Raw genomic sequence first — 26,085 nt, 5'->3', positions numbered from 1 at the left:
GAATTGAGAAAAAAAATTGTAACTCTTCTTGGTTGACTTCTATTTTTGAAATTATGGATTATCACCTAGAAAAGAAAAGGGCTGAAGTGAGTATTATAAAAAGTGTTTCCACTTTTGAGGAAGTTAGTGGAGTTGGGTGACAGTTCCTGGACACATACATATGAGGACAGCATCTTCAAGAAGAGGATACCAAATACTGAGGTCTTTCAGTATTCAAGTAACTTAAGTCTCTGGAATAAATAGTACCGAAGGTAAACCTGCTTTAATACCAAGACATAGTGAATATTTTATTGTGCATAGTATTAAAATTCCCCCAAAATGGGACACCTGGGTGCCTCAGTCGGTTGGGCATCCAACTTCGGCTCAGGTCGTGATCTCGCGATTTGTGAGTTCAAGGCCCACGTCGGGCTCTGTGCTGGCAGCTCAGAGCCTGGAGCCTGCTTTGGATTCTGTGTCTCCCTCTCTGCCCCTCCCCCACTTTTGCTCTGTCTCTCAAAAATGAATAAATGTAAAATAAATATATAAATAAATATAAAATAAAATTCCCCAAAAAACAATAAAGCCACACACTCTATGATATTTAGATTTGTATAAATCTCCTTGTTATGTAAATCTCCTTGTTATGTATAATTTTGAAGACACAGAAGAAAATTAACTCAGAAAATATTTACCTTGATGTTCTACATAGAATCCCATGTTAAGATATCATATTGTTTCTTACTAAGAAATACATTTTATATCATGGACAGCATGTGTGTAGCATGTTTGTATACAAAATGAAAGTTTTAAAAAATAACAGTAATTCATGCTGTATGTGTGAGTGCCAGGGGAAAGGACAGAGAAAGAGGCAGACATTAACTGTAAGGAGACATTGTATTTATGATAAGGTTTTTAGAAATAATACTCTGTATGTGATGCACTTCCATTTTCTTAAAATATAAAACAAAATAGCAAATGCTGTAGGTGATGCCCCCAACATTGACCTCAAAACCCATTATCTTTATTTATAGTCTTTTTTTTTTTTTAATGTTTACTTAATGAGAGAGAGTGAGTGAGCAGTGGAGAGGCAGAGAGAGAAGGACACAGAGGATCTGAAGTGGGCTCCATGCTGACAGCAGCGAGCCTGACGTGGGGCTCAGACTCATAAACCTGAGGTCATAACCTGAGCCGAAGTCTGACGTTCAACTGACTTAGCCACCCAGGCACCCCTCTCTTTATAGTCTTAATGACAGGTCTGCACACAAAGTATTTTGTTGTTAGAAACACTAAAATCCTAAGGTTTTTTTTTTTCTTTTTTTAAAAAATAAGGTTGTTATCAGTGCCCTGGGGGAGAGTGTATCCTTCCCTTTTCTTCCTTTCCCTTCATTGTTCCTATCAGTGCAATGAATTAAAATTGTGAGAGAGATAATTTTTAAGTGTTAATTTATGCTGAAAATTCTCAAGTCACAGTTAAGTATTTAGAAGACTAGCATATGTATTTAGGCCTTTGAAAACTTTAGATCATCAATCTGTTGAGTCTCTTCTCTGTAAAGGAGTACAGTGTTTAAATGGCATGTTTTTAATCAATGGGGATAATTTGTTTCAAGGAATTTTCACTTTCTCCAAATAACTGAGGACATTAGTGAAGCAAGGCTACCTTTCTTGGGTGGTGTGTCCTGATAAGTAGTTGGCCTTTTTATTTTACAATAGGTATGTTACTTTTACTGTGTCCTAGGTAGTGGGTACACCTAATAATAAATTAACATTTCTGAGAGAAATAATTTTCTGATAGAAGACTCATTAAAAATCAGATTCTGTTCAGTATAAAGAACTGAGGCCAATAAGGGTCATCCCATGGAGTCAGGAACTAAGGTGTTCCACATGAGAGAATTTTCTAGAAAAGGAAAATTAGAAATCATAGCTAATAATTTTGTTGCAAATTTTAAGAAATTAATGGGATACTTTAATGCGTATATTTGTATGTATCCATATACCTATATCGTGTGAGAGAAATGTTTCAAACATCCCCAAAAGTACAGAAACTATGTGGAAAAACATTTACGTACTCAATAAATCTTAATGTTTCTTCCTTGACTTCTCAGAGTGTATGGAACAGCCATCAGTGACTTAGAGGTGATACAGGTTAATCATTGTGAATGAATACTAATTAGTGACTGTAGTATGACTAATTTACTCAGTTCCCTCAGACCTAAATGTAGCATATTTTTCTGATTCGTCTCTTAATGCCAGAGGTTTCTTACTAATGTATAACAGTGAACTTTCCCCTTTTGTCCTCTTACCTAAAGCAACTTTGGGAGAATGGAACACATTTCTTTTTTTTTTTTTTTTTAATTTTTTTTTTCAACCTTTATTTATTTTTGGGACAGAGAGAGACAGAGCATGAACGGGGGAGGGGCAGAGAGAGAGGGAGACACAGAATTGGAAACAGGCTCCAGGCTCTGAGCCATCAGCCCAGAGCCTGACGCGGGGCTCGAACTCACAGACCGCGAGATCGTGACCTGGCTGAAGTCGGACGCTTACCCGACTGCGCCACCCAGGCGCCTCTGGAACACATTTCTTAAATGAGCAGCCTGGATTTATTTACATGTCATTCCTATAGGACAGATGCGGTATTTGTGACTAATAGTTTTATTCTATTTTACTGCAGATTATAATAGTGGAAAGAAAGATCTTGCATCCTTGGACCTGTTTCTGGTTTGGACAAGTTGTTTAACTACTCTGGGTACTTTGTTAATACCTTTCCTATAGAGAAGTTCTGAGAATTAAGTGAGCTAATGTAAATATCTGGCACAGAAGTTGCTCAAGAAAGGTTACTTTAATATCACTAGCCTTTTTCAAGTGGTTGAACTTGCTAAAGTCTGATTTCTAAATGAGTGGGGGTATTTTGGCACAAAAATACTCAGACTTCTCTTTACCTCCCTCCCTAAACAAAGCAGATTTTAACATTAAATTTCATCATCCAACTCTTAGAACCCTTGCAGATTTTTTTCTTGTACTCTTGGTTTATTTTTGTACCTAAGGTTTGATAGGCACATAACAAATGCTTTGTGAACATTAAACTAAGTGAAAAAGGATTGTTCAGATGAAAGGTATGTGGATAAGTCAGTTTTTGGGCAATTCTAGAGAACTCTTGCCAGAACTGGTATCTTTGTTTTGGTCTTCAGAGACTATTAAATGTGATCACTGAGTCATACTTGCTGTTTTCTCTGTCCCCTGGCTATATCTCTTAAGATTCTGAAGCTTGCCAGCCACAGGATGTTTAAAAGGCAGAGTAGGCTTTAGCCCAGGGGGAGTTTGTTTATTTAAAGAAAAATAATTAAGTTCAAACATCCCTACCATGTCATAGCTAGTCTGGTCATGTTAGAGTTAGTTCTTTTGATTCTTTCTGGTGGTCACGGTGCCTAAAGATAACAAATTCGAAAGTAGTTTAAACTTTTGAAATTACTTGGAACTTTATAATGTAATCCCAAACAGAAGTCCCTAAAGGAGTGGGGGGAAAGGGCCATTTATTTTGCTAGTTGTTTTTTAATGATAGTCATTTAATTCACATCATTTACTACTCCTTCCTAGAGTTATGGCACAGATGATTTTATTAAAAACAAAACCATAAAAAGAAAAAAAACGCACTATGGTGGTTATATCTTTATTACTTCTTTGAAATTGGGACCATAAGAATCTTTTAAAAGGGACAGTATAGGAGCACCTGGGTGGCTCAGTCAGTTGTGTCCAACTTTCACTCAGGTCATGATCCCTTAGTTCGTGGGTTTGAGCCCCACATCAGGCTCTGTGCTGACAGCTCAGAGCCTGGAGCCTGCTTTTGGATTCTGTCTGTCTGTCTGTCTCTCTCTCTCTCTGTCTTTCTCTCTCTCTCTCTCTCTCTCTCTCTCTCTCTCTCTCTGTCCCCTGCTTATGTTCTGTCTCTCTCTTTCAAAAATAAATATTTAAAAAATTAAAAAAATAAAAGGGACAATATAGTCTTACAGATGTTTAGACACAAAAGATATGGTAATTGGTGATGTTCATATTTCAGATGATTATTATCTCCAGAATATTTCTCCTTGCATATTTTATGCCAGATAAGAAAATCAGAGACAGATATTTTGGCTTGCCTAGGGTACCAGGACTTGTCTCTTTGATGAGATAACTTGATAACTTGTAAAAACCAAGTCCTAGAGGAAGTAGAGGAGGTATAAGACCCGTATCTGCTTTTCTGGGCAGAGGGAAATGCAAGTCCTGAGGCCTTGAAGTGAGAATGTGCTTGAAGTGTTTAAGGAAAGGAAAGAGGCCAATGTGGCGAGAATGGAGTGAACAATGGGGACAGTAGTAGGAGACGAGGTTAGAGAGATGTGGAAGGGATATTTCAAATCATGGTCCTTATGGCTGTTGTAGGGTTTTGGCTTTTAGGCTAGTAAGATGGACTCAATTAGAGGCTTTGAGCAGAATGATATGATCTGACTTTCTTTTGAAAATGACTAATCTGATTGACTTGTTGAGATGAGCAGAGGGGGAGACTGGGAGATCGAATAGGGAACTATTAGAGTAATGAAGATGAGAACTAAGGTGGCATGGACCATGGTGGTCAGATTGGAAGTGTTGAAAGTGGTAATATTATGGATGTCTTTTGAAACTGGAGCTCCTGGGATGAATATGTAATGATAGTGATGAGTATTTATGCACATAATGTTTGATTGACCCATTTTTAATGATGTTAAGATTAATCACTGGGTTCAAGTTTTGTCGACCGGATTTAGCCATTATGAGGTTTCCCATCAATTTTTTACCTAATGGTTTTAGCAGCTGTTGATCATTTTTTTTTTATTAAAATTTTTTAATGTTTATTTATTTTTGAGAGAGAGAGAGCGTGCGTGCATGTGCATGAGCAGGGGTGGGGCAGAGAAAGAGGGAGACACAGAATCCAAAGCAGGCTCCAGGCTCTGAGCTGTCAGTGCAGAGCCCGATGCGGGGCTCAAACCCACAAACCGTGAGATCATGACCTGAGCTAAAGTTGGATGCTTAACCAACTGAGCTATCAAGGCGCCCCAAGAGCATACAAGTTTAAAAAAAAAGAATACCCCACCCGCAACATTTAGCAATCATTTGTCTAGCAGTTCCCTTTTAGGAGTTTTCCCCAAAGATTCCAAAAACAAAATTACAAATTCCTCGAAGGCTGGTAGCATCGATTGATTGATTGATTGATTGTTTATTTTTGAGAGAGTGGGAGAGGGGCAGAGAGAGGGAGAGACAGAGGGATCTGAAGCAGGCTCCGTGCTCTCATTGCAGAGTCCAGTGCGGGGCTTGAACTCACAAACTGTGAGATCATGACCTGAGCCAAAGTCAGACGCTTAACTGAGTAAGCCACCCAGGCACCCCTCATGTCTTATCTTTTAATTATGGGCTTTGTTTACTGGGGGAAGAAACAATAATGATGATGTAGTTGGCATTGATATCAATGGTGTATATGTGGAGGGAATGGCATTTTGAGACTTCGCCGTTTTGAAATACTACCAGATTAAATATTTCATCAATTAAAGTTAAATCACTTGTCAGTTTATTCATTCTTTGAGTAAATATTTACTGAGCACTTACTGCATGGCAACCATTGCCTTAAGTGCTTAAAAGATATCTGTAAATAAGACCAGTAAAAATTCTCTCTGGATCTTACTTTCTATGGATGTGAGGGGGAAATTGGGATGCCTGGGTGGCTCAGTCCATTGAGTGTCCCACTTCTGATTTCGGCTCAGGTCATGATCTAATGTTTCACGAAATCGAGCCCTGCATCAGGCTCTGCACTGACAGTGTGGGATGGAGACTGCTTAGGATTCTTTCTCTTATTCTCTCTTCCCCTTTCCTGCTCGTGCTTTCTCTCTCTCTCTCTCTCTCTCTCTCTCTCAAAATAAATAAATAAACATTCAAAAAAAAGATGCAAGGGGAAATAGACAAACCTGTATAATTCATTTATTGTTTTCAAATGTGGGGTTTTAGAGTTCCTCTTCATCTTCCTTTTTCCCTTTTCTAGTCTGTAAATGGCATTCTTAGGGAGTTGCAAGACCCTGCTGGTGAGTGGAAGGCATTGAGGACTGAAGAATTATAGATCTTTATACTTAGTCTGTGTAACAGAAATGTATAATTCTGGTCCTGTGGGACGATAGCCTATATTCCATCCTTCTCACCTCATCGTCAGCCCTGTTAATGTTTTTTATTAGAAGGTTGCTCAAGAATTGTTTTGATAGTTCCCTCTCTTGTAGACGCTAAAATTTAGAAAATTGTCCTTAAAGATTTTGTGTTTTTGTTATAATGTGTTCTTAATGACTACATCTTTATTTCAGAAATGACCATTAAGAAGTAGATGCCCAGATGCAAAAGTGATGAAACAGTCAGTCTGTCATAAAGTAAGATGCAGCTGTGGCTTTTCAACCAGATTAGTAAGTGTGGCGAAATTTTCTTTTTAAATTTATACTTATTTTATCTCCTTTGAAAAACATTCAATAAAAAGTATAGTGGACATTTTCTTAAGTGTTAACTTGTATTTCTGTTTTTACTTTGGATTGTAGTACAAATTATAGTGTATGACTCTAGAAAATGTATGTCTGTGCTGTACCTTTTTAAGAACCATAGAAGTAATATTATAAAATCATAGTGTTAGAGGAGACATGTGACAAAGAGTCACTCTAATACCACTATCCAAATATAGCTACTCCTAAAAATCTTGGATATTTGTTTTCCTTACCAGTCTTTGTTCTATACATTTAAAAAAAAAACAAACATTTTGCTCATAGTGTTATGAAGAGTGTGCTTCTTTTATATTTTAAAATTAAATTTGTGGGAGGGTAGGTGATGGGCATTGAAGAGGGCATCTTTTGGGATGAGCACTGGGTGTTGTATGGAAACCAATTTGACAATAAATTTCATATATTAAAAAATACTCTTCAATGTGGTGTATATATATATATATATATATATATACACACACATACATACATACATACATACATACATACATACATACAGTGGAGTATTACGCAGCAATCAAAAAGAATGAAATCTTGCCATTTGCAACTATGTGGATGGAACTCGAGGGTATCATGCTAAGCGAAAATAGTGAGTCAGAGAAAAAGACAAATATCATATGACTTCACTCATATGAGGACTTGAAGATACAAAACAGATGAACATAAAGGAAGGGAAGCAAAAAGAATATAAAACCAGGGAGGGGGACAAAACATAAGAGACTCTTAGATATGGAGAACAAACTGAGGGTTACTGGAGGGGTTGTGGGAGGGGGGATGGGCTAAATGGGTACAGGGCTTAAGGAATCTACTCCTGAAATCATTGCTGTACTACATGTAACTAACTTGGATGTAAATTTAAATAAATAAATAAATAATGTATTCTTCAGGACAGAGTTTCTTATTGGGGTAATGAAAATGTTCTGCTATAATATGGTGGTGATGGTTACACAACTTTCTGAATATAGTATAAAAACCACTGAATTTTACACTTTAAAGAGGTGAATTTTGTGACCTATGGATTATACTTAAAAACTACCCTTCAGGTATCAAATCTTGGTGAGAGTAAAACCCAGTTGAGTACTGGTATTTTAGAATATGAAAATGTGCCAAGATACCATTGTGTACCTAGAAGAAATAATTTGATAATCAGTGGAATAGTGTTTTTGTAATAATAAAAAATAAAAATTATAAATTTTATAGATATTTTAATAAAATATTAAAGTACTTTTATTTTTAGAGACTTATTATCTCTTAAGCTTTGGTAATATCAAGTGTCATAATATTCTGAATGTACTGTATTAGCATTTTGTTATCTTTTCATTTTTAAGGGACTTCCTTTTTTTGAAACTAACATTTCAACTTTTCTACCTGAAATTTTTTTAGGAACAGAATTGTATCTGTTTCTCTCAGAAGAGAATTCCACAAGGTAAGAAATTATTAATATAGTAATAAAACAAATATGGTCGAATACAGGCTTAATTGCTTTTGATTTTTTTAATCCTTTTCCCTATATTTATTTCATATCTTTTCTTGATTATTCCAAGATTGTCACAAATTTGTTAGCTCCTTTTTTACTACCTCAGAATTTTGAAACAAGATGCATTTCATCTTATTTGAAGTTAAGATTAAAAGGACGTGATAAAAGTCATCACCTTTTGACACTCAAATACTGCTTTTCATGGCATCTTCCTAGCATTATTAGGGAACTCATTCCTAGCATTGTTAGGGGTGGGTTTGTCCATTTTAGGAAGAAAAGTTCTCTTTTTCCATTGGGGCCCATTTACCTTTTACCTAAATGACTCAGGGCAGTAGAGGATTCATAGAAGCTCTATTAGGGGCTGTTAAGTTAAAGGAGATTATTTAGCTGTGTTTCCACCTATGGAAATTATATAACTCCTATATTTGGTTTAAAAAATGGAGTGCTTTCTACTGGGTAGATAAGAAAAGATTGAGTAGCATCTAGTATTAAAAAAAAATCCTAAATGATCATCTTTACAATGGATTTTCAATCATCATTTAGATTATTATACTCTTTGGACTGCTGAAGGATGAAATGTTCAAGTGAGTATATATTGGTGTGCTCCTCTTGGTATGCCAAGAACTTAAAATCAGTTGCTTGGCCTTAAGAGATTACATCGTTTAAATTTTCTCAGGAACTCTTTGGTATAGGTAGTAGTGATCACTGCAGATTAATCTGACAACTGGAAAATGCTTATAAAGTGAATTATTCAGATCAATAACTCTTTCTCATTTATTCTCCTTTTTCAATGTAATGTGTGCTGAGGGGAACATGCACCCTCAAACACATCTTTCCCACAGATTTAATTAGGTCAGTTTTTATCCTGAAAACTGAAAACAGGGTTAAAATAAAGGGACCCACTGGCTGAAGAGGAGGGATGGGGAGCAATGCATCAATAGTTTTCACGTACAAGTGTCTTGTGTAGCTTTCCCCCTCTGTTTTTCTTCTACTTCTAGAGGCTTCAGGGAGTCCTGGAACCTGTGTGTAGCACTATCTGATCCTTTAGGGCACTACTCAAAGACAGTACTGCAGGAGAAATCCAGATCCCCATTTTCCTGGACCATCATGCTTAAAGCGAAAACAGAAATTTCACAAGATTTAATCTTAGTGAACTTGATCTGTTACATCTTTGTCCCTGTTCTTTTGGAAAATGCAATTTGAATCTTCGACATTAATACAATGTATGATGTGTAATACGTTGTATGACACATAATACAGCGTATGACAGTGATGGATCATAGTATCTGGTACCCATAGGGCTCCCCTGTAAGTGCTCCATAAATGTTTATTTTTATAAATGCCCAGATGCTGTTGTAACTTTATTTTAGAGTAGAAAATAATCAAAACATGATTATTCATATTTATGTAGTATCATCTTCCTACACAAAGGTTAAAAGGACAATGACAACTTTAGAAAAACTGTTGTTAATTGTGCACTAACGAATGGTTGAAATGATAAATTTTATGTTACATATACTTTACCACAGTTTAAAAAATTGTTTAAATTTTTGAGCTACTGGTTTATTATGAAAGAGGATAGCTATGTTTGAGGTATTGAGTTGATGATTATTCCTCAGTTTGTGTCATACCCATCCTCATTGGTTCATTAAAGGACTATTTTTCTGTTTTCCTTTGTAACTAGTTCCCATACATACTCAGGTGTCTCTTTAGATCGTATAACTCTTTCACCTTTTACCAGTCCTCATATAAGTGACTTTTTAACATGTTTCATATCTATCCTTTTATGTCTTAGGAAAGGTTTTATTATTTTGTGTATTTTAATTATATGGTAGGTCTTAGTCCAATTCTTGTAGTCCCCTTCGCCCACCTCACTCTTCTGTTTTTCTGAGATCTGGCCATGTTGTTGAATGTTCGTCTAATTTGTTTTGTCCAACTGGTACGTTGTATTTTAGGTTGTTTATTAAAATGAAACTGTTACATGTAAAATTCCTTAAATGTATAAGGAATGTTACAATGAGCATTAGGAAAAGGCCAATTTGTGTTCACTTTTTAAATATTAGAATTGAATTTAAAGAATGTGAATTAGATGAGATGGAAGATTAGAGGAAATATAAACATCTGTTTCAGAGGCTGAGAATCTGTTAGAACAGTGAAAGGAAAAAATTGTGGGACCTAACAAAAACATCTATTTTTCTTCTAGAAACATTGTGTCAAAATGCTCAGGTCTCAGTGTTAGCCCACAAAAGCTTAATAGTTGAAAGATAACCAGTAATATTTTGGAACCTCCTTATTACTGATTACCTATTAATTTCTACATATTATATTTGAACATTATCTTACTTTGTTTTTAATTTCTTTGAAGCATAACCATGTTTTCTGAGTCCACATCACTGAATCTAACACAGAAAAAAACAGTACAAATGCAGCTTTCTAAATTTGGGATGCAGAAACACAGTTTCATCTAGAGTAGCATATTATTAGCAGAAGCAACTTCTGTTGGATCCCCTAACTATAAACTGTCAGAGTGGGAACTTGAGAAGCTCCAAGTCCAAGGTGATGGTATGCCTTGCAGTAATGAAGAGGAAAGAGAGAGGAACACTCCTATGAGAGGATGGGGTGATCCCTGACTTTAGAAGAAGGGCAATGACAGCTGTGATCAGATCAGGGAATGGCTTCCATCACAGAGAAGAAGCTAAAGGTACCTTGTGGGGAGAAGTTTGTGTGGGAGGAGGATCTTAGGGGCACTTAGTTCTGGGGGCTAGGAGAAAATGTGCTACTAATTCAGTCATGAAATGGAAAAAAGGGTAAAGGAATTCATGTTTGCTAAAAGTGAAGTCAATGTTGAGGCTTTTTGAAAGAAGTAGTTATTTATATGTCAACACTCAAGTATTTATACAAGTTCTGGTGGGAAAACCAGTAACTCTTTTGTTGTTGTTAAGTTTTTATTTATTTATTTTGAGAGAGAGAGCAGTGAAGAGGCAGAGGGAGAGGGAGAGGGAGACACAACTGAGCCACTCAGGCACCCCAACCAGCAACTCTTGAAGTTAATATTGAGTTGGTATCCCATGCATTGTTGAACACTGTTTTTAAAAGTAACAGTTCAGAGAATTATACATCAGATAACATAATCTCTTTCTCTAGTTTCATTCGTTTTTGAGTATTTTATATGGCATAGTAATTTCATTAGTCTCACTTTGTTATATTAAGAGATGGCCTAAGTAAAACAGATAGTGTAGTATTCTCATTTTACAAGTGATGCAACCAGAAGTGGACTTAGCTTTAGGTTCCCTATCAACTGATATTTTGCTCTAAATGGAAGATGTAATTACTAGTTTTAAATTAAAAGAAATTTTTCTAACCTGGAAGAACCTCATAGCCTAAAAAGTTTTAAAAAACACACACATATACAAACAAAAATATAGCCAGAGAGTAATTGATTGAGTTAACCTTCAGGTTCACTAAAGCAGCACTTAACAAATTAACTTGGATTTTGTTGGCTACTGTTATGTGGAACATTATTTCAGAAATATTTCCAATTTAGAACAAATACTATACATTTAGATATTGTTAAGTTTTGAACATGGCTGTTTACATTGGTAAACAGACACTTTGGTGTCTAATTTTGGATGGATAGGAGATTAGAATCCTCAATTTGTGGGAATGGAACAAGGAATTTGATCTCACATATTTCAGTACATAGTAATTCCCTCCCCCCAAGTCATTTGTAGTATGAAAATCAAGAAAACTGTGTTATAAACCTGTGTCTTTTATCTTGAGTGACTTAATTTGGTTCAGGCTAGCTTTAGTGGTATAAGTACAGATCAAGTTTGGTTTTGAATAGTCCAGTTTTATCCTAGGGCGTTCTAGGTCTGCAGTGTTTTTGGATATGCTAACCATTTGGTTTCAATACCTAGCTGACATTTGATCCTGTGGAAAGATTGTGAGAGATTTCACATGTAGGTGGTGGGATGAAGGAACACAGATTGACTCATAGTCTACTGAGTAGACTGGAGTTATAGGACTTTGAAGTTTAGCAGTGTTTTTGTTACTCAGAAAAAAACTCTGATTTATTATTGTATATTAAGACTTCAAATGTAATTTAAGTAAATTTCAACTTTAGAAAATGTGGATAGCTTTATCATTTTTATAAAAGAATATAGTTATTTCAGATACTCTTTGTTTCACGTTAAACTCTTAAGAATTCCATATGAGCTGCTTTTTTTTTTTTAGCCACTTGCTTTCAGATTAAAACAAAACAAAACAAAACAAAACCAAAAAACCAAAAACTCAGAATAGGTTGAAACTTGACACAAATTGCTGCCACAGAACAAAAGTGCTGATCGAGTTAAATCAACCCCTGTAATGTGTATTGAAAAGAAAACCTCTCCTCTCTCCGCCAGTTTGAAGAACAAGCGTTTTTCCTGCCAAGAAGGGCTGACTTTAAATGGACCAGCTGTCCATATTAGGAGCACTGGGTTGCTAAGGTGACCATGGCTGTTTGGAGAAGAATGCAGCTGAGAGGGCAAGTTCTTGATGTGTGAGCTGAGGGAAGGAATGTGGTGTGATTGTGCATCATTCCTCCTAATCACATGCTCACAAAATGCTGTGTGGGCAGCATGTAGAAACTACAAATCTGAGTGCTAGAGCTTGTGTGTGGTTAAAATCATTTTGTTTTCATGTGAGCAAGAGGCTTACAGTTTAGATGGAAAACGTCCACTTTGTATACATGTGTGTGTTTTGGGTGAAGGGGAGGGTGTTTTGATGGTGGATGAAATGGGAATGAATTTATTTTGCATGATGGACACACACTTCCGTATTGTAAAGCAAAAATTATCCTGGGATAAATGTTCCTTCCAATTCATCCTTTCAGTCATATATACAGTGTTAATAGTTCCCCAAGTGAAAGATGTGTCCTTGTAATTGTAATAATTGTACTTATATAATATTAAGTAATTGTACTTATATTTTGGGCACTTTTAATTTCAGAATTCTTTGAAAGTCCCAAGAATATGTTGTCTGTTTGGTCCATTTCTCCCCTCCCCCCTTTTTAAAATATAGTCTTACTCTTCCAAAGGGAGATTTTATCTTAATATATTGTGTTTCTTCCCTGAAGCATCCAAAGATAGGTTCTGGTATTTGGTAAAAAGTACGATTCAAGGGGCAGTGGGAAGTGTCAAACTAACAAGCCCACTTACCTGAAACACTTTTTAGATTTTACCATGGACATCATTGCTAATATTTGAAATGAGATATAGCCACATATATTGATATAAACACCTACTGAATGCACCATGAAGTTTTTTGTTTTTTTGTTTTAATTCCTTGTTAACAAATCCTGACAATAACACGTTGGTCTTTAATGCAGATATAAATATGTAATATCTTTAAGATGTGAAGTCATTGGACATTGGCAGCTCTGTATTACATTAGCATTATATTCTTAATCAGATAGTCTACTTGCTTTGACATGGTTGCTGTTTAATTGATTTATTTATAAAATATGGAGGGAAATTAAAAGATTAAAATAATTTGAGTATTGAATTCAGTTGGTTATTCTCATGGTATACCTTGATAACTTTTGATGACATTCTCTCAACTAAGTGCTTTATGGTTTTCACATTTAATCCTCAAATCTCCTAGTAACTGATTTTTTTGAGAGATATGGGACATGAATTCACTTTTTTCATACGGATAATAAGTTATCTCAATGCTATTTATTGAAATAGTTCTTCTTTTCTTCCCTGATATGTGAAATTTCCTGTCTCACAAATCAAGTTTTCATATGTGGGTAGTTTTATTTCTGTACTCTCTCTTCTGTACCCTTGGTCTTTTTGTCTACCCCTGAGTTATTACTGTACTATCTTAGCTACCTCAGATACTCAAATTTTTGTTTCTTGCCTTATTCATGACTTCAAAAGGAATGCTTTCAAATTTCACCATTTAACATGATAACTTGTAAATTTTTTTTAAAGATGGTCTTTGCCAAATTAAAGAAGTTTCATTCTATTCTTCCTTGGCTAGGACTCTTGTTTTAAATCATGAATAGATGTTGTATTGAAAGGCCTTTGTATAACTTCAGTGATGATTAAAATTTTTTCTCCTTAATCTATTAATGTAGTCAGTTACATTGATTTTCAGATTAGGTTAACTATTCCTGGGATAAACCCAATATAGTCAAGTGTGGATTCTCTTTTTTCATAATTATTGGATCTGGTTTGCTTACATTTTGTTTGGGATTTTTAGTGTTCATGAGTCAGATTGGCTTTTAATTTTCTTTTCTTACATTATCCCTGTTGGATTTTCAACATATTGCTCACTCATTCATTCATACTTTCATTCATTCATTTACTCATTCATGGAGCACATATAAGGGAAGAACAGAGAGAGAATCCACCCTGGCAGTGTGGAGCCTGATGCAGGGCTTGAACTCTTGAACCGTGAGATCATGACATGAGCAGAATCAAGAGTTGGATGGTTAACTGACTGAGCCATCCAGGCGCCCCTAACATATCTTTCTTTTTAAATGTTAGTTGTGGTAAAAACACCTATCATAAAGTTTACCATCTTACCCATTTTTAAGTGTACAGTTTAGTAGTGTTAAGTATATTCACATTATTGTGCAACAAATCTACATAACTTTTTCATCTTGCAGAACTGAAACTCTATACCCATTAACCACTCTTCATCTCCCCCTCCCATCGTCCTGGCAACCACCATTCTACTTTCTATTTTTGTGAGTTTTACTGCTCTAGATACCTCATATAAGTGAAATCATACCGTATTTATCTTTTTGTGCCTGGCTTTTCACTTAGCATAATGTAGCATGTATCAAAATTTTCTTTTTAAGGCTGAATAATATACCATTGTGTGTATAAACATTTTGTTATCTGTTCATCTGCCAGTGGACAAGTATGTTGCTTCCACCTTCTGGCTGTTGTGAATAATGCTGCTATGAATATGTATGTACAGATATCTCTTCTACACCCTTTCAATTCTTTTGGATATAGACCCAGAAATGATACTGTTGATAATATGGTCATTTTATTTTTAATTTTTTGAGGAACTATAGTCCTGTTTTTTAATAGCAGCCACACCATTTACATTCCCACCAGCCATACACAAGTGTTCCAATTTCTCCGTATCCTTGCCAACACTTATTTTCTGTTTTTTTTTTTTTTAATAGTAGCCATCCTAATGGTTGTGATGTAATAGCTCACTATGGTTTTGATTTGCATTTCCTTAATGATTAGTGATGTTGATTCCTAATGATTGAGTATCTTTTCATATGCTTTTTGACCATTTGTATATTTCCTCTGGAGAAATGTCTGTTCAAATTCCATTGTCCATTTTTTTTTTTCAACGTTTTTAATTTATTTTTGGGACAGAGAGAGACAGAGCATGAATGGGGGAGGGGCAGAGAGAGAGGGAGACACAGAGTCGGAAACAGGCTCCAGGCTCCGAGCCATCAGCCCAGAGCCTGACACGGGGCTCGAACTCACGGACCGCGAGATCGTGACCTGGCTGAAGTCGGACGCTTAACCGACTGCGCCACCCAGGCGCCCCCCCATTGTCCATTTTTTAATCAAGTTACTCTAATAGTTATTGTTGTTGCCGAGTCATACGGGTTCTTTATGCTAGGTATTAACACTCTTACCAGATACATGATTGGCACATATTTTCTCCTGTTCCATAGGTTGCCTTTTCAGGCTGTTAATTGTTTCCTTTGATGCATAGAAGTAGTGTCATTAAGCTTTACCTATGGTTTTTTGGTAAGAGTATTGTACTTTTAGGTCTTATATTTAGATCTTTATTATGAGCTAATTTTTATATAAAGTGTAAGGTAAGGGTCCAAGTCCTTTCTTCTGCATGTGGATATCCAGTTTTCTCAGCACCATATGTTAAAACGACTGTCTTTAACGATGGTGTTAGCATCCTTTGTCTTGGTTGCGTTTCGGTATGAATTAGAAAGTGTTTTTTTTTTTTCCATTCTCTAGAAGAATTTTTTTAAGGTTGTAATTGTTTGTTGTTCATTCACTGTTTGGTAGGACTATAAAACTATCTGGGCTTAATTTTCTTAGTGGAAGGATTTTGAACTGCAACTCTTTGATTTTGTAGTAATTGTTTTTCTGTTTACATTCTCTTTCATGTTTTTAAATGGTCAGTTGATTTTTTGCCCTTTAAAAGTTGATATGTAGGGGCGCCTGGGTGGCTCAGTCAGTTAAGTGTCCCACTTTGGCTCAGGTCATGATCTCACGGTTCATGGGTTCGAGCCCCGCATCGGGCTCTGGGCTGACAGCTCAGAGCCTTGGAGCCTGCTTTGGATTCTGTGTCTTCCACCCTCTCTGCCCCTCCCCCACTCATGCTCTGTGTCTCTCTTTTTCTCAAAAGTAAATAAACATTAAAAAAATAAAAAAAAATATTCTGCGTGACAGAAGGACTCATAAAGCATTCCTTTTGTGTACTGAAGCATGATAGTTGTCTTCAGAAAAAGTCCTTGCTCAACTGATTTGTGAGCTGAATTAGCTGCTTTTTTCTGGAGTACCTTTTTTTTTCCTTGAAAGAACTGGATAGGCAAACTGATTACTTGAACTTATGTATTTGATATTTGTTTTTCTCAAAAATGAACTGAGTGGGCCTAACACTTCAAGAAAAACAGCTGTATTTGTAGCCAGTGATTAAAAAAAAATTAAACTTTCAAGTGAAATTTAGTATCTGGGGCGCCTGGGTGGCTCAGTTGGGTAAGCATCCGACTTTGGCTCAGGTCACAATCTCACGGTTTATGAGTTTGAGCCCCGTGTCAGGTTCTGTACTGCCAGCTCAACCTGGAGCCTGCTTCAGACTCTATGTCTCCCTCTTTCTCTGCTCGTCTCCCAGGGGCTTGCGCTCTGTTTCTCTCTCAGAAATAAATAAACATTAGAAAAAAATTAAAGAGAAAGAATTTTGGAAAATTTGTATCTAACACCGGGAGCTTGATAGCTTCCCAGATACCTAAAGACTTTTCTTGGGGCGCCTGGGTGACTCAGTCGGTTAAGCATTCAACTTCAAATTAGGTCATGATCTTACGGTTCGTGAGCTCGAGCCCCCCCCTCAGGTGAGTATGAACCCCACTTTGGGTGAGCCCCACTTCTCTCTCCCTGGCTCTCTCTCTGCCCCTTGTGTGATTCTCTCTCTCTTTCTCTTTGCCCCTATCTCACTTGTGCCCCCCCCTCAAAAAAAAAATCAGTAAACAAAAATAAAAATAGAAAAGGCTTTTCTTGTGAAGTGGTTAATGATAATAAAGAATGTGGTTTTCTTTTCTGTCATATTGTATTCTGAATTGTGTCAGTTTGGAATACCTGAATAACTCAGTGAATATTTTCCAGATGACCAATGTATAATGATACAAAATCACATATGGGTAAAAGTGCTAGATAAACCAATGAATTTTAATGCAATAGAACGTGAAAAGTTCATTGATATGGTTTTAGAAACCATAGAAGTAACTAGACTTCAGGAAACTACCATTTGTTAAGTTCAGGTGTAGTATCAGGACTAGCAACAGTTACTTGAAATAATTATTGAAATATTCACTTTCCCAGCTATATCTCTGTTATGAGGCTAGATTTTCTTCATATACTTATATACTTTAACCAAAATAGTACATCACAGAATCAGTCATAAGAATCCAGCTGTCATCTATAAAGTTATACATTAAAGACATTTGCAAAATTATGTCTTATCCAAGACAAAACTTTTCTTATCAAGTTTTTAATTTTTTCCCATACAGTTATTATTTATGTTAACATATCATAAGTTTATTATTCTTTTAATAAATTAATAAATATATTAAACATTTTTCAGATTTAACTTCTAATTTGGTAAATATCAATAGATAAGAACCCAGTTGAAGGAAAACTCTGATAAATTCTCAAATAATTTTTTTAAAATGTTGTATTTATTTTTGAGAGAGAGAGAATGAGGGAGGGAGGGAGAATGAGTGGGGGAGGGGCAGAGAGAGAGGGAGACACAGATTCTGAAGCAGGCTCCAGGCCCCGAGCTGTCAGCACAGAGCCCGATGCAGGGTTTGAACTCACAAACCACTAGATCATGACCCGAGCCGAAGTCAGATGCTTAACCGATTGAGCCACCCAGATGCCCCTCAAAATAATTTTTTAAAGTGTAAAGGGATCCTGCAACCAAAAAGTTGGTGAACTGGTTGCTGACCTACAGATCACAATGATGTTTCATTTTTATTTCTGACATTATGCATTTGTCCTCCTTTCCTTTTTCAAAAAAAAAGTGGTATCCCAATTATATATATATTTTTTTAATTTTTTTTTTCAACGTTTTTATTTATTTTTGGGACAGAGAGAGACAGAGCATGAACAGGGGAGGGGCAGAGAGAGAGGGAGACACAGAATCGGAAACAGGCTCCAGGCTCCGAGCCATCAGCCCAGAGCCTGACGCGGGGCTCGAACTCACGGACCGCGAGATCGTGACCTGGCTGAAGTCGGACGCTTAACCGACTGCGCCACCCAGGCGCCCCCCAATTTTATATTTAAAAAAATTCGGTCTCCTTTATAGTTTTAAGATTATTTTCATAATAAATCTGTTAAATGATGATAAATACATCTATAGTTGCATTAACTAATTTTAAAACTCCATAGGCCTAGTACAGTCTATTCATGAATGTATTTCTGTATTTCGTTATGCAAATTACCCCCAAATACTATAAAATTCAGTTAAAAACAGACCCTCCTGGAAGCAGTGACATCCCAGTAGTAAGAGTACACCTGGTTTCCAGATCTTGGTTTCTAGTAAGTTCTGTACTAAAAGGAACCAGGGCTCCTTGGAGAAATGGCTGATTTAAGGACTGGGGCAAGAAATATATAGATCAGCTTAGAGCATCTTGTAGTGCCGAAAAGTAAGAATGTGCTTAAACAAACTCACAATGATGGGACTATGTCAAAGGGACATAGGAGCCAACTGAAAGAACTCCCAGTGGTCAAAGGTGGAATAATTTGAACAAGAATTGAAGTGTAAAGTTGTATTGGATTATAACCCAGAGTATAAAATAAGTACTCAAGGCTCCATATGGTATAAATAGGTTGTTGAATGAATGAATGAATGAATGAATAATGAAGAGACACATCTCCTGTGCAGAGTAACTCCAAGTAATTTGTGTTGATACTCCCATCTTCAACAAGGTGGAACATTACTCTCCACTCCTTGAGTGTGGGCTGTGCATAATGACTTCCTTTTAAAGAGTACACTAATGAAAGGAGATGGAGAGGAGTAACTACAGTGGAGAAATCTTATGAACACTACCTCAGCCAGGTCAGTAGTGATAAGTCATATTGACAGTATGTTTCCAAGGATACGCTGTGATGAAAGGCATTTTTCTCCCTGGTCTTCTCCCAGAAACTCATAATGCCAATCTAATCATGAGAAAAACACCAAACAAATTGCAGTAGAGGGACATTCTATAAAATTCTTGACCAGTATTCCCCCAAACTGTCAAGGTCATCAAAAACAAGGAAAATCTGGGAAACTGTAGCCAAAAGGAGCCTAAAGGGATATAGCTAATTATAATAATGGTATCTTGAATAAGATCCTGCAACAAAAAAAAAGCATATTCTATAAAAACTAAGGAAATTTGAATAAAGTATGGATTTTAGTTGATAATTACATATCTGTATTAGTTTATTAATTGTAACAAATGTACCATACTAATGTAAGGTATTATTAATATATAACACCAGATGTGGAGCCTATGGGAATTCTGTATTATCTTCTCAATTTTTACCCAAATCTGAAATTGTTGTAAAAAATAAGGTTTATTAAAAAAAACTGAGTCCCGCAAGTATATTTTTAAACCCAGAAATCATGTACTTCACAACTTTTACCAGATTTTTTGCTCATATTCACTCTTAAATACTATTACTCCTGGAGGCAACCCAAGTTTAAAAAAATCTAGTAAAAGAACAATTTGCTTGAGGGTATTGCATAATTGATTCTTATAAACAGACCTAACATTTATTTTGTTGTATTTAATGCCAACTGAATGCCTACTCACAAATGTTAGAAGGTTGTATTTATTATGGTCTTAAGTCTTTTGTTATCGTTTTAAGTTTTTAAGCTTCAAGCCAGTCAAAATTTTTGTTAAAAAATACTGACAATACGTTTGAATGTATAATTTATTACTTAAGAGTCCTTTCTTATTCGAGATAATCTTACCACATTTTAAATTAATTTTTTTATTTGAGTGAAATTAACACACAATGTTACATTAGTTTTAATCTTAACACATTTTTAATAATTTAAAGAGAGATACTGGTTTCAAACAGTAATCTATACCTCTCTTTTTCAGAATAAATTTATCTTAGGCACTTGAATGGTGATTTTGGTGATCTTTTTATTACTAAAGCAAGTGTCACTGGGGCTGTATATTCGGAAAACAGTATTTATTGCCTCCAGCCCACCTATTTTCTTGTTGGAGGGTGGGGTGGAGAAGCATGTACTGGATATTTTCCCTTAACAGACATACTAGTTTTGACAAAATAAACATATTAATTTGTAGCATTTTAATTAAAAACTGAAAATGTGCATGGTAACAAACCCAATCTTAAACAATTGCAGCCTTATCTATAGGAGGAACTAAGCCTTACTTGGTTAGCTTAACCTTTGGTCTATTTATAGATGTAAGAAGAAAAAGTTGAGTTCTCTTTCCCTTTGAATTTTTAAGCAGATTTTTGAGTGAACTAGTGTAAAGAAAGAAAATATTTGAAGAAGCTAAATTAATAGCTAAATCATTTCACTAGCCTGTGATGTTCCAAACTCATGTTTTCCGCTTGTGTAATCATACTCCTCTTTTAGCAGAAATAACTACCAAGTAACAAGACCAAAGAAATACCAAATACTTAGACCAAAGATACTGGTATTGGAATTGTGTATTACGGGTAATTCAGGTGTTACTCAAAGAAAATACTAATCAATGTTTGGCATCTTTTAAGGTTAAAAATTAAAAGAGCTTGGGAAAGATTTAGAATCCGAAATCTAACATAAATCTAGAAGTCTATTCACCTTCACCCAGGTCTTTGCCAAGACTGTAAAACTTCAAGGAGTGACAATGCTTGGAGGAAATGATACAGATTGGGTAATGACTTTTAGGCCATTGACTTGCCCAGTTAGACTCTTTGGGCATCACATTTGCTATAAAAACTGCAACTCAAATGAGTCTTTGAATTTATGTAGTATGAAAAGGAGGACACCTGGTACCACCTAAGTCTTGTGCGTATACTTGCTCATTTTGACAGCCACTTCTAAGAGAAATTTTGTGCCACCATATGCTAAATTTTTAAGTTTATTTATTTTGAAAGAGCACACTCGTGAGTAGGGGAGGGGCAGAGGGAGAGAGCAAATCCCAGGCACGTCCTGTTCAGCAGGGAGCCCAATGCAGGGCTCCATCCCATGACTGCAAGATCACAGCCTGACCGGATATCAAGAGTTGGACGCTAAACCAACTGAGTCACACGGGCACCTTCCCCCACCCCCCCCCCAATATGCTAAATTGTAAAGCATTTTTTATAAGGGCACCCTGGCTGACTCAGGCTGTAGAACATGTGACTCTTGATCTCAGGGTTGTGAGCTTGAGCCCCACATTGGGCATAGAGATTACTTAAAGCATTTTTCATGAAATAACTGTCAGTATTCAGACCAATAAGTAATACATTTTGAGCTCCACTTTAAAAAGTAATCTTTATAAATAAGTATTAAGTGGGGCACCTGGATGGCTCAGTCGGTTAAGCGTCTGACTTCAGCTCAGGTCATGATCGCGCACTTGGTGAGTTCGAGTCTTGTGTTGGGATCTGTGCTGACAACTTAAAGCCTGGGAGCCTGCTTCGGGGTCTGTGTCTCCCTCTCTGTCTGCCCCTCCCCTGCTTGCACTCTGTCACTGTCTCTCAAAAAATAAAACGTTAACAAAAAAAGATTTTATTTATTTTTTTTTTTAATTTTTTTTTTCAACGTTTATTTATTTTTGGGACAGAGAGAGACAGAGCATGAACGGGGGAGGGGCAGAGAGAGAGGGAGACACAGAATCGGAAACAGGCTCCAGGCTCTGAGCCATCAGCCCAGAGCCCGACGCGGGGCTCGAACTCACGGACTGCGAGATCGTGACCTGGCTGAAGTCGGACGCTTAACCGACTGCGCCACCCAGGCGCCCCACAAAAAAAGATTTTAAAAAACCTGCTAAAACAATAAATAACTATTAAGTTACATATGTTAATTAGTAAAATATAAGATTATTTGGTTGTAGTTTTATTAATATGTTTTTATGTTGAAGAAATTCAGGGGCAAAATTTATCAGTAAGTTATGTTGCAGTTTTGAAACATCTAGTACCTGTTTATTCATTCATCTGAGTCATCTGATGACCATGACTCTTTTCTCATAAGGTATTTTCTCCATTGGTTAGAATGCAATATATAATTACTGTATTGGAAACACCAGTAGCAACTTGTATCAGTTGGGGTTCTGGCAGAAAATAGGACACTGACAAGGTGTAATCTAAAAGAATTCAGTGAAGGGATTATTTGCAGAGTGTAGGCAGGTTAAGGGAAAGGAGCAGGTAATGATGAAGCTGTTACTACTTCTAGGTCTTGAAAGGAACAGGGGAGGAAGTGTTTACCTGAACCCGCAAGAGCCATACTTACTGGAGAGGGTTGCCTGATCGAGGCCATCAGAAAAGCTTTAGCAGGCAATGGAGCCACAGCCAGTCTGTTCTGTTGGTGCTCCATGCAGGTCAGGCTCCTACAAAAAGAGTAGAGTGGCTCTGGAGGGTCAAATGGAAAATAGCCAGCATTGCATATAACTTTTAAACTCAGCCATAAAAACAAGTAAGCAAACAAACTGGGCTTTAAGAAAGAAGAAAAGAAAGAACATAGTAGTAGAAGTTATTTTTAAAAATTATTTTTAGGGGCGCCTGGGTGGCGCAGTCGGTTAAGCGTCCGACTTCAGCCAGGTCACGATCTCACGGTCTGTGAGTTCGAGCCCCGCGTCAGTCTCTGGGCTGATGGCTCAGAGCCTGGAGCCTGTTTCTGATTCTGTGTCTCCCTCTCTCTCTGCCCCTCCCCCGTTCATGCTCTGTCTCTCTCTGTCCCAAAAATAAATAAACGTTGAAAAAAATAAAATAAAAAAATTATTTTTAATGTTTATTTTTGAGAGAGAAAGAGACAGAGCGTGAGTGGGGGAGGGGCAGAGAGAGGGAGAGGTGCAGAATCCCAAGCAGGCTCCAGGCTCTGAGCTGTCAGCACTGAGCCTGATGCAGGGCTCGAACTCACAGACCATGAGATCATGACCTGAGCCAAAGTTGGACGTTCAACTGACTGAACCACCCGGGCGCCCCAGTAGTAGAAGTTATAAAAACTCAGTTGGGAAGGTTTTAGTGACATTAAACAGGATTATTACAGCCAAAAATCAGCCATAGAATTCAGTTAAGCCTTAAAAGGTTTGTGTGTTTTTTTTTTAATTTATTTATTATTTTGAGAGAGAGAGTGAGTGGGGAAGGGGTAGAGAGAGAGGGACACACAGAATCCCAAGAAGGCTCTGCACTGTGAGCGCAGAGCCTGATACAGGGCGTGAGCCCATGAAACTGAGATCATGATCTGAGTGGAAACCAGGAGTCGGTCGCTTAACCAACCGAGCCAGCCACTCAGACGCCCATTTTTTGTTTTTGTTTTCTTTTTTTAAAGATTTTACTTTTTAAGATAATTTTTATGTTCTTAACATGGGGCTCAAACTTACAGCCCTGAGCTGAGATCAATAGTCTCATGTTCCACCAACTTAGCCAACCAGGTGTCCTCAATTTTTTTTAACTGAGGTAAGTTAGTATATAATATATTAGTTTTAGGTGTGCAACATAATTTGATTATTTGTATACACTGTAGAGTTATCGCCACAGTGAGTTTGGTGTCCATCTGTTGCCATGTTTATGTGGGGTATCATGTTGATTGCAGATTTTAGCCATCTTTGCATTGTTGGGATAAATCCCACTTGACCATGATATATGATCCTTTGAATGTATTGTTGAATTCAGTTTGCTAATATTTTGTTGATGATTTTTGCATCTGTGTTCATTATGGATATTGGCCTGTAACTTCCTTTTTTTTTGTTGTGTCTTTGGTTTTGGTACAGCAGAATGCTGGCCTTGTAAAATGAGTTTTGAAGCTTCTTTCCTCTTCAGCTTTTTGGGAGCTTGAAAATGGTGTTAAATCTAATTTGAATGTTGGTAGAATTTACCAGTGAAGTCTGTCCTGTACTTTTGTTTGTTGCAAGGTTTTCTATTACTGATTCAATCTTCTTACTAGTAATTGGTCTATTCGGATATTTCTTTATGATTTCGTCTTGGAAGCTGTGTTTCTAAAATTTACCATTTCTTCTGTGTTATCCAGTTTGTTGGCTTATAATTGTCCATTGTAGTCTTATGATCCTTTGTATTTTTCTGGTATCTATTGTAACTTCTCTTTCTTTTCTGATTTTATTTCAGCCTTCTCTTTTTCTTGGTGACCCTAGGTAAAGGTTTTTCTGTCTTTTCAAAGAACTAGCTCTTAGTTTCATTGATCTTTTCTATTGTCGGTTTTTAGTCTGTAGTCCATTTATTTCCACTCTGATCTTCATTATTTTCTTCTACCAACTTTGAGCTTTGTTGTTTTTCTTCTTTTTCTAGTTCCTTGAGGTATAAAATTAGATTGATATTTCTTTTGTTTCCTGAAGGAGGCCTGGATCATTGTAAACTTTCCTGTTAGAACTGTTTCTGCTGCATCCCATAAATTGTAGATGGTTGAATTCCCATTTTCATTTGTCTCCAGGTATTTTTTCTTTTTTCTTTTATGTCTTCATTGACCCATTGGCTGTTGAGAAGCATGTTGTTTAATTGTCACAAATTTGTGATTTTTCCAGTTTTCTTCTTAACTGATTTCTAGTTTTATACCATGTAGTTGAAAAAGATGTTTGGTATTATTTCAGTCCTCTTAAATTTGTTGAGATTTGTTTTGTGGCCCACCATGTGATCTGTCTTAGAGAACGTTCCCTGTGCACTTGAGAATGTGTATTCTGCTGCTTTTGGGTAGAATGTTCTGTGTGTATCTATTAATCCATTTGGTCTAATGTGTCATTTAAGGGTGATGTTTCTTTTATTTTCTGTCTGGATGATCTATCCATTGATACAAGTGGGATATAAAATTCCCTGCTATTACTGTGTTGCCATCATTTCTGTCTTTAGACTTGTTAATATTTTCTCTTTATATTTAGGTGCTCCTATGCTAGTCCATGAATGTATATAAATGTTACATGCTGTTGTTGGATTGATCTCTATTATTATGTAATACTCTTTTATTATGCTTTTTGTTTTAAAGTCTGTTTTGTCTGATAGGAGTATAGCCATACCAGCCTTCTTTTTTTTTCCCACTTGCATGGAATATCTTTTTCATCTCATCACTTTTAGATCTGAAGTGAGTCTTTTGTAGGCAACATATAGATAAGTCTTTTAAAAAAATATCTATTTAGCCATTCTTTGTCTATGATTGGAGAATTTAGTTATTTTAAAGTAAATATTGGGGTGCCTGGGTGACTCAGTCATTTAGGCGTCCGACTCTTGATTTCGGCTCAGGTCACGATCTCACAGTTCACGGGATGGAGCTCCATGTCGGGTTCCGTGCTGAGAGTGCGGAGTCTGCTTGGGATTCTCTCTCTGCCTTTCCCTCACTTGTGAGCCTGTGCGCACATGCATGCACACTCTCTCTCTAAATAAATAAAAAAATAAAGTATTATTATTTTCTTGAAATGATGCGAAACGTTTCTTTTCTATATCAGACAAGAGCACGGCTAAGTAATCCAACGCTATTGGAGCATTATAAATATCATTTCTTCACCACACTATAAGATTTAAATGAATCTGCACAAGGGTGCATGCTGTATGAAAGGTGTAAGGTTGCTGTTCTGCGAAGTCCTTCTGGTCCCTACCCAGGTCCTAGTGCAACACTTGGTGGTCCCAATGGTTTTATCAAAATAAATCATGTTTAAAAAATAAAGCATTTAAAAAGACAAGTAAAAATGCCTCA

General features: G+C 36.5%; 1 protein-coding gene across 2 annotated transcripts in view; it reads left to right on the top strand.

The window, feature by feature from the left end:
* Positions 1-26,085, top strand: part of FRS2 (fibroblast growth factor receptor substrate 2) — a 113,246-nt gene that overhangs the window by 45,161 nt on the left and 42,000 nt on the right. For both annotated transcript variants that reach the window (XM_040491456.1, XM_040491455.1), the window contains exons 2-3: positions 6,327-6,422; positions 7,893-7,935. The gene's annotated coding sequence lies outside the window, so the exon portion shown is untranslated. The remainder of the gene's footprint in view (positions 1-6,326; positions 6,423-7,892; positions 7,936-26,085) is intronic.

The sequence above is a fragment of the Herpailurus yagouaroundi genome, unplaced genomic scaffold (genome assembly GCF_014898765.1).
Source record: "Herpailurus yagouaroundi ecotype Mexico unplaced genomic scaffold, PumYag 182, whole genome shotgun sequence".
In the NCBI taxonomy this organism is placed as follows: Eukaryota; Metazoa; Chordata; class Mammalia; order Carnivora; family Felidae; genus Herpailurus; species Herpailurus yagouaroundi.
The sequence above is the reverse complement of the archived record's forward strand: the minus strand, read 5'-3'. Positions and strand labels throughout refer to the sequence as shown.